Raw genomic sequence first — 8,616 nt, forward strand, 5'->3', positions numbered from 1 at the left:
GCTAGACAAAGGGCTCAGAGCCTGCATGTTATTCAGAGGATTTTGGGATCATATATAATAGCAACCTTAGCACTGTGTTGAAATTATTATAAAAGACAAACTGTATAATCATATATATGGGGGCTATAATATATACATTTATATTTATACACATATATATCTGTACTTTGTGAGAGGTCAGGAATATTTCTGGAATTCTATTAGTATAACATTTATTAACTGCACAGTAAACATAGCTGATAAGCATTTTAAAATTATTTCATTTCACTGAATTGCTGATTCAGTGCTTGTAATACATTTCCATTCCCACTCTTTCAGCTGTGGGAGTCACCAAGGTGACCCTTCCTTGCAACACTCACAGCAAGCACTGAGGACACTTTTTCCTCCTGCCCAGACTCAGAAGGAGATGATTAAGGCTAGCAATGCCAAGGAAACAATAAGGAAAGCCCAGAACCTTGGGAGGGGCTGGAGGGTTTCCTAGAGAACCATGCTGCAGCTGAGGGAGCAGTCAGGGAAAGAGCCCAGCTGTGTTCTTTTCCACAGTCAGCATCACATTTTCCAGGCAAGCCCTGGATACAGAACACCACAGGCTGGGAAAACTGATCCTCGGGAGACTGCGGGGTGGAGGCTGCCAGGCTGTCCTCTGGGGCATTCATTGCTTTCTCTGCAGAGGTTAGAATTCTCATTTTCAGCTGAGACCAGCAGTGAAATGCCAGGCAATGGAGAAGAGGTGAGATGGGAATTGTGAGTCCAAGAACGACGTGGTGCAAACTACACAGGTGCAGATGTAGATAGGGAGGCCAAATCTCCAGGCTTAAATTGGTAGGAAGGACTTTTTTTTCCAGAAGCCACAACTATCAGCATTAGAAATGAGGGGTGAAAGCAACAATTTGGGTGAAAAGGGTGGAAACCTTATGAAAGTGACACGGACCTCAGATTGTCTGGTTTTGGATTTTTTCCATAAAATGCCACAGGATGTGAGTCAGCAGGAATTCTCCATAAGCCTGAAATTAGACCTTTATTGCAGAAAATACTATGCCAACACTGAAGTGTTGGCACCACACACGACACACCTCCTTATTCTTTGACATCTGCAGATTGTCATGTGCCAAGAAAAAGGTAACTGAGCAGCTCAAGGAAGGAAGATATTGAGATCAGGGTCACTGATATCTGCCAAGAAGACTTATTTTATTTCAGACTTAGAAATACAGGAATATTTGATTTATAAAGGGCAAGAATCTAAGCATAAAATTATAATTTCTAAATTCTTAAAAATCTCAATGTTTTTGACCCAATATATAGCAGCAGGTGTCAGAGAAGAACAAATCTGTCTAATGTCCACAGATGCAGGAACAGTCACTATGTAGAATAAGTCTCTTCATTCCTTTCCCTCTGCCTCATTTGTAATGTTATTTACTGCATTCACACAGTTTAACTATGAATTTGCTCTCCTCTTGTTATCATTTCCGTCACTAGATTTTCGTATGTGCGTGAACCTGTGAAAATATTTTGATTGAACTGGTGCAAAAATATTTCAGGCAAATCCAAGGTATGGATGTCAAAACATGTTAGGAGAATAACACACCTACTGGTATGCAATAACATTATCCCGTTATTAATGGAAGCAAGTGGGAAAATATAGGTATATGGTTTCGAGCTAGTAGGGGGAAAAAAAATAAAAAGACAGATCCTGATTAAAAGCTGTTAAATGACTTTGAATACTGCTTCCCTTGCTTAATCCATTGGCCTACAAAGCATGCTGCCAGCTGGCCAGGAGAGCACACAGAGGTAGGCAGCCTTACCACGCTCGCCTGGTGCAGTCAGCGAAAGTCACCTTCCGCAGCCTCCGGCCTTCCTCTTGGATATGCCTGTGTCATCAGGAAAACTCAGCCCAGGCTCCCTACTTTCTCTTCCGCCCCTTTAGCTCCACATGTTTCCTGACCCTTGGCTCCTCTGCTGTGAGGGCTTGCCACCTGCACGCCGGCTCTGCTAGCACAACCGCATCCTGTACCTCCCCGTGGCCAGGGGTCGGTATTTCCATCGGCCCCGAGGATAGCTGGGTGATGGGAAGGTATTTGGGTTCAAACGACCCCGGTGGAGGAAAACAAACCTGTGTTTCCATTGCAGGGTGCAGCAGGGAGAGCTGAGTAGCAAAAAAGAAACCAAGGACCGTGCAGCATCAGGCTGGTTGCCTCTTTGGGTAGGATGATGATGCCCTGTGGGCGTTCAGTCTCCTCAGTCCAGTTAGAGTTCAGCATGGACCTTTTCTTACCTTTATTGATCCATCACCCCAGATGACTGCTATTCTGGGGCTACAGCAGATGAAATTACCACCCACCTGCAGTTATCAGGTTGTATCATCGGAGGACAGTGGCTGAGCAGTGGAAACAGGTCCTCCCATATGAGTGCTGTGTTCCCCAAGAGGACAAGGCAGGCCAAGGAGTAGCACGACACTCTCTGGCCATGTGCTGACTTTGGGTAGCCATGGAACCCTGGAACGTGCTAATCAGGGCTACAACAAAGTTCAGTGTGTTAATGTGTTACTACGTTCAAATGTACCGCAGGTGCCAAATGCCAAATTGCCTTGGATTTATTCATTGCAAACTGTAGAAAAATGAAAGGCCAGTGCCTTCCAAAAAGAAACCACTGTGTTTCCAAAGGAAGTCCAGTTCTGACCTCCTGTGCACTGATGCAGACTGGAAAACTCTGCGTGAACGTCCTTCACTGGTTAATGTAAGATATCTAAAATGTCACTTAAAACTAATTCACCAAAAGACAGAGGAAAAAAATCCCCAACATTTCTGATAGGCTTATTCAACTTAATAATCCTTTTGACAGTAACACAAATTCAGTAACCCTTAATTTCCCTGAAGCTGATAGTGACTTCTGCTCAGTGTGATGAAAGAAGAAATGCCAAGTAATTCTTCATCTGAAATAGGATCTTCTGATTGCAGGGTAAAGAGTCCTCACACAGGACCGTAAATTCCACCAGTGAGTAAAAAATAATTTTACCCATGAGCTGATGTCAGATCTATTTTCTTAAAAACAATGGTCAGTGTTCCATGTGACAAAGAACCTACACAGAGGTTCTTTCTACTGACTTTCTTCTTACTGACTTTCATTCATCAGGAGGTGTTTGCACAGCCTATAGAAATCTATTGGTTTTATAAAAAATACACAACTGCAAAAGTTATGTGCTCAGGGCAGGAACACATCCTTAGAATTCAGCTACAATTGGTTTGAATAAATGGTAAGGCTATTTCCACCAGTGGAGTTAATCTAGATTTCTTCAGTATGAACAGGTTAGATTTAATTCTTAATGGCTAGATTCTACCCATTAACTACCTGAAGTCATTACTTTAAAAACTGTAACAGAAAAGTATAATCCCCTACTGTGAGTGTGGTGGGGCTTTTTATGCAGAAGGAACAGAGACATTGTTTTCTTCAAAGTGGACATCAACACATAGTGATAGACAATGAAATTCCAATATGGGGAAAAACTTGTGTCAAATTTTGGAGGTGGCATTTGGAGACAGCCTTAACCTGGAAGAGATTTACTTTGGGAGATGACACAACAACAAATCAGGCTCTCCACACTTTATCCATCACACTGAAAGGTTTGTACATTGTCCTCTTCCAGAGGTGAATGTAACTGCCCCTTATCTTTGGATCAACTTTAGTACTAGCTGCGTAGCACTTTGGAATTGCAGCCTTTATACCCTGGAGGACTTGTAAAGGACTGGATAAGAAAGAACTTCTATTCGATGTCAAACACCAGGAAAGGCTCTGCAAAATTAATTTTTATGAAGGCTGGAAGTGTCTGGGTTTGGTATGTTTAGTGGTAGAAAAATGCTCTAGGTTGTTAGAGAGGATGTTATAGTGGGAAGATAACACAGTATCTGAAGAGACAATCTTCTGAACATGTAAGTGGGAGAAGTATTTCAAGAGCTCTCAATTAATTGATAAAGGTACAGAATTTTTTCCTTCTGTGAAATACTTCTCAAAATTACATTGTCAATCCAGGGGTCACAGTCTGTAAATGTTTAGGTATTTCTTAGGTTTTATTAGAGCCTGGCAGTCGTAATCCAGTGTTAGCAATTACAGTTTTGAGTTATCATTAACAAGAAAGGGCATAAAGCCCAAGCCACCCATTCTTGGCTATGCAAGTTGACTACTGTACTGCACAACAAATGGGCTACCATGGTGGGCTTTCCCAAAATAAAGGCCCTGTAGTCATACTATAGCCCAGTGCAGCCAGCACAGGAACAGAGGCCACTTTGCCGAGTTTTGGAATCACAGTGGAGGAGAGGGAGCTGCTGCAGCCAGCATCCCTCTGGCCATGGAGGCAGCACAGCAAGCAGACACGATTTTCGGACCCAACAGGGACATCCAGGCCAGCTCAAATGCTAGACTGGAGTGGTTGATCAATGGAAGTATTTTTAAATCTTTGGATGGAGAATCCATGTAAATCCTGTTTGAGGTGAATAAGTCCTTTTTGTGGTCCTGGTCCTTTGATGCACAAAGGATTTAAAGACCAGCAGTGTATTTATTTTACAACGCATTCGGCGTGTATACTTCTAAATGATAAGATGGTTTATCTGTTGTTTGCCTAATCTTTTCCTGTCATTCATGGAGATTAAGCACCATTTTCATTGTAAACATTCTCTCTGCTCCCCTCATAATTCCCTAAGGATGCACTGCTTCAGATATCCCTTCAAATAATGAACAGGCAAGGACTAATAAATATTTCACACATAAAAGGAATCTTGTAGCAAAAGGCTCTAACAGCCCCCTTCATTATGGGGAATATTTCCATCTGATTTTTACTCCTTGAATATTTTCTTATAACTCAGAGGTGAATATGGATTTCCAGTGAAAGTGGCAAGCACACCCAGACCTAGATAAAATAAAACGATGGAAAATTAACTGTCAGGAAGCAGAGCACTTATTTTGTGTGCCCATCCCACTTCCTATAAGGCATTTTAAAGCAGGGGCTGTTCTATATCCCAGCCCAGTGAAGTTAACTACACATTTTTCCATTTTGATCTAAAGCACACTGTGCTTTTAAGACTAAAGATTAAGTAAAGGGAAATTGAAAACATAATACATGGTGAAATTTCTGTACTTATCAAATCCAAGTTGAAAAAAAGAGCAAAACGAGAGAAAAACCAGAAAGCACACATAGTTTTCCCTCAGCTGGTTTTTAAGTAAGAGTTGCTAGTCTATTCCATTTCTAGTCATCAGAAAGTAATTAATTAGTGAGGCATAAGGTATTTCATTTCAATGGTTCTGATTCCCAATGCCCAGTCTGGGCAGAAATCTTTGGAGTTTCTTCACACATCTTGAAGGTATTGTTTCCTTTATTTTGTTTACTGCCCAAGTACGGGCCCTCTGAGAAAAAAAACCCAAACAACAAAACAGGAGAGGAAGCTGTGTATGTCTAAATATGTAATCCCTTTTTACCAAGAATCAGTAACTTTACTTGAGGGAAATAAGTGCACAGATCCCAAATTTTATGCATAGCTTCTTCTTTTAAAAGAAATGTAAATTGTTATGAAAACAGAAACTGTGGTTTTTCTTTGAAAAAGATCTCATTTATGAACTGCAAAAAATCGTGGCAATTTCTGTCACCCATTTCTCAGAAGCTGTTACTTTTGCTGTAGGACATCTCATTGGCCTTTGTGAATCCATGGGGTTTACAGTCCAGCAAAATCTCAGGATGAGTGCCTATTTTGTGAAAAGATTATAAGCTGCAATGGTTCAGTAAGGGCAATATCCTTTAGGAAAGAAGAAGACTGAAGACAGGGACCTGGCCACCTAAATCCCTCTCATCTGCCCAGGTATGTATCCTGCTTCTGAGGTCTTCCACAGCATGGACTTAGCTGGTCATGTAATACTTGGCCAGTCCCGTGATACTTGCATCCAGACACCTCTGGAGGAAGGTGATGATGGAGCACCACTGAACAAAGAAGTGGCTTTGGACCACTCAGCAATCTGTCACTGCCAACACAGGCACCAGACCTCTGCACTCACTCTGAGCTGTGCTGTTGATGCCATGGCTTGATCCCTCATCTTCCTTTCACGTGGTTAGTGCCACTGTGCTCCCTGCCGTGGTAAGTGAAACTGCACAAGTAGGAAGTTCTCTCTTCTGGCAGCTAAAGAGGTTTTGAACATGGTTGTAGCAATAGCCAAAGCTGCTGGATGGTCAGCTTTCAAAATCTTGAGCTGCAATCATTCACCGTGACACGCAAGTACTGATAGTAGTGAAAAACCTTGGTTCAGGAATCGTGTGTTTTATCTACTCTTGAGCATTCATCTCAACCAGAGACAGAAAATTTAACTTGCATTACCCATAAATGCAGCAGATTCAGGCCCTGATGTTGTGGTTCACATCTGGGCTGGGCTGAGACTACTTCTGAGAAAGATGGTCCCAGCCTCTTCCCCAGACATCCCTGTGGCTTTCCTGGGCCAGCATTAGTGCTACAGTGCTGGAGGAAACACAGATCCTGCCCTCCCTCAACAGAGCATTGGTTTTAGGGCTAATCTGAATATTGCTGGCCAGCTAGTGCCTCAGACATGGCATCTGAAAATGAAGCTGCATACTTCACCTTTTCCAGTCTGATCCAGGGGCACTGGAAGGGATCCCATGCTACACCTCCAGGCATAAGTTGTCAGCTCTCTTTATGGACATAATCATACAGTTACAGTGAGTTGAGTTCTTCTGGCAGAAAACAGACCCAGTTCCAAGAAACAGCCTTCCATCAGCTCAGATCAACAGACCAACACAACCCATAATCATGCAATTATTAGAGAGTAGAGAACTTATGGTAAAAGCTGGGTAGATCAACTCCTTGCTGGCAGTAAGCACTCAGGTCTAATTTGGTAAATCATGAAACTGCACCAGAATGCTGCTGCCTCAACTGAATCTAGTGGACCATGTTCTCTGCAAAGCTTCCTGTTTTCCAAAAAATCATCTTCAGAACTGGCATTAGCAGCAGTGTCACTTGCCTCTGCAGACTGAATCACATTCTCGATTCCCTCTTTGTATTCTCCCGTTCCTTCCTGAGGGCATAGTCTGGAGGATTGCTCTGGAGTTTTCACCAACTTTAACTTCATACAAGTTTTGGTTTGCTTTCTCCCTTTTGGAAACTGTTGATTAAAAAAAGCTCATTCATACCTACTAAAAAGGAAAGTCTGATTTGTTACAATCACATTTCACGACTATGTCAAGTTCTGACTGCTTGTGAGCACCTTGCCCGCAGTGTCCTTGTTCAGAATGCCAGCAGGCTTTCAAATGGAGAGGAAACCCTTCCAGCAAACTCTCAGTGAGGTGTGCAGGGAAGGCAAGAGCAGATGGGGAGAGAAACAGCTCTGGGGCTCTGGCCCGTTTGATGGAAATGAAAAAACATCAGCAAATTTGTAAGAGCTGACTGAGGCCTTTTTCAAAGAAGCACAACAGCTGCAGGGCTGACTTTGAGGCTGTCATCCTGTGCTGTGCGGTGCACTTTGACCACACTCTCACAAACACCATCTTCCAATTACAGCCAGGCTGGGTCACTTTGCTGGAGAAAACGTGGGGTGAAATGATACACCAGCACTGCAGGACATACAGCAGTGAGCAACAAGCAGATCCACAGTAAGAGTAATAACATTGAAGATGTTCATAATTAATAAAAGCAACAGCATGACAGCTCAGGAGAAGAGGTGGGAGGAGTCATAAAATTTCAAAAGGTGAATTGACAAAACCCTGTATTTCAACAAGCAACTTTCCTTGCTAAATAAAGTAATTTTATTTGGACATCACCTCTAACAACACTTGCCATTTGACCTCACGTAGGTCCAGTTGCTTGGTTTGTTTTAGTTCAGTCTTTCAAGGTCCTGCCCTTGCTATTCCTGAAGAGGTTTCAGCTCGTGTCCTCAGTTTTAAGCATGTACATATCTCCCATGGCTTTCACAGACAGTAGTGTTTTGAGGCTGACATGCACTCTGGCACTGCAGCTTGGACACTCATCTGCAGCACATCATGAGATCAAGCTTTGCATGATTTAAAGCTGTGACTCAACATGCTGTCCTTTACTACGGTCTCACTGAGCTCCAGGAGTGGCGCTAGGCGGTGTGTCATTTGGAGAAAAGTGACTTTTGCAGTGAGAGCAGGAATATGTCTTAAGGAGTGAGTAGTTTTGCTGTATGCTGCAGTTTCCACCACAGTGCTTTACTTCAAGTGCTGCTTCTTGCCTCAGGGAATATTTTCCCACTCTTTGGTGTTTATAATGATGAAAAGGCTGGCCTTGATTTGGAAAGAGCAATGTGCTAGATAAGATAAAATTGCTGTTGAGGAACTAAGAGCAGTCATTTTTTGCATTACCATTCACTGAAGGCCAGTGTCTCATAGCCAGCCTCCCTCTATCTCAGGAGCAAGCAGCAGAGCCCAGTGCTGTATATGCTGTTCAGCCAGTTTCCCAGACATCAGGAAATGAACGTTTTGACAACTTAGCCAAAATAACAAAATAGCTAAAGTTAACAGGATAGCAGCTGTGAGGACTTATTTCTCACATGGGGCTTACTGACAACTGTTATTGCATGCTGAGGTGGAAGGATGGGACATCGAATTCCCCC

This window comes from Fringilla coelebs (assembly GCF_963513975.1).
Source record: "Fringilla coelebs genome assembly, chromosome: 4".
Taxonomy (NCBI): Eukaryota; Metazoa; Chordata; class Aves; order Passeriformes; family Fringillidae; genus Fringilla; species Fringilla coelebs.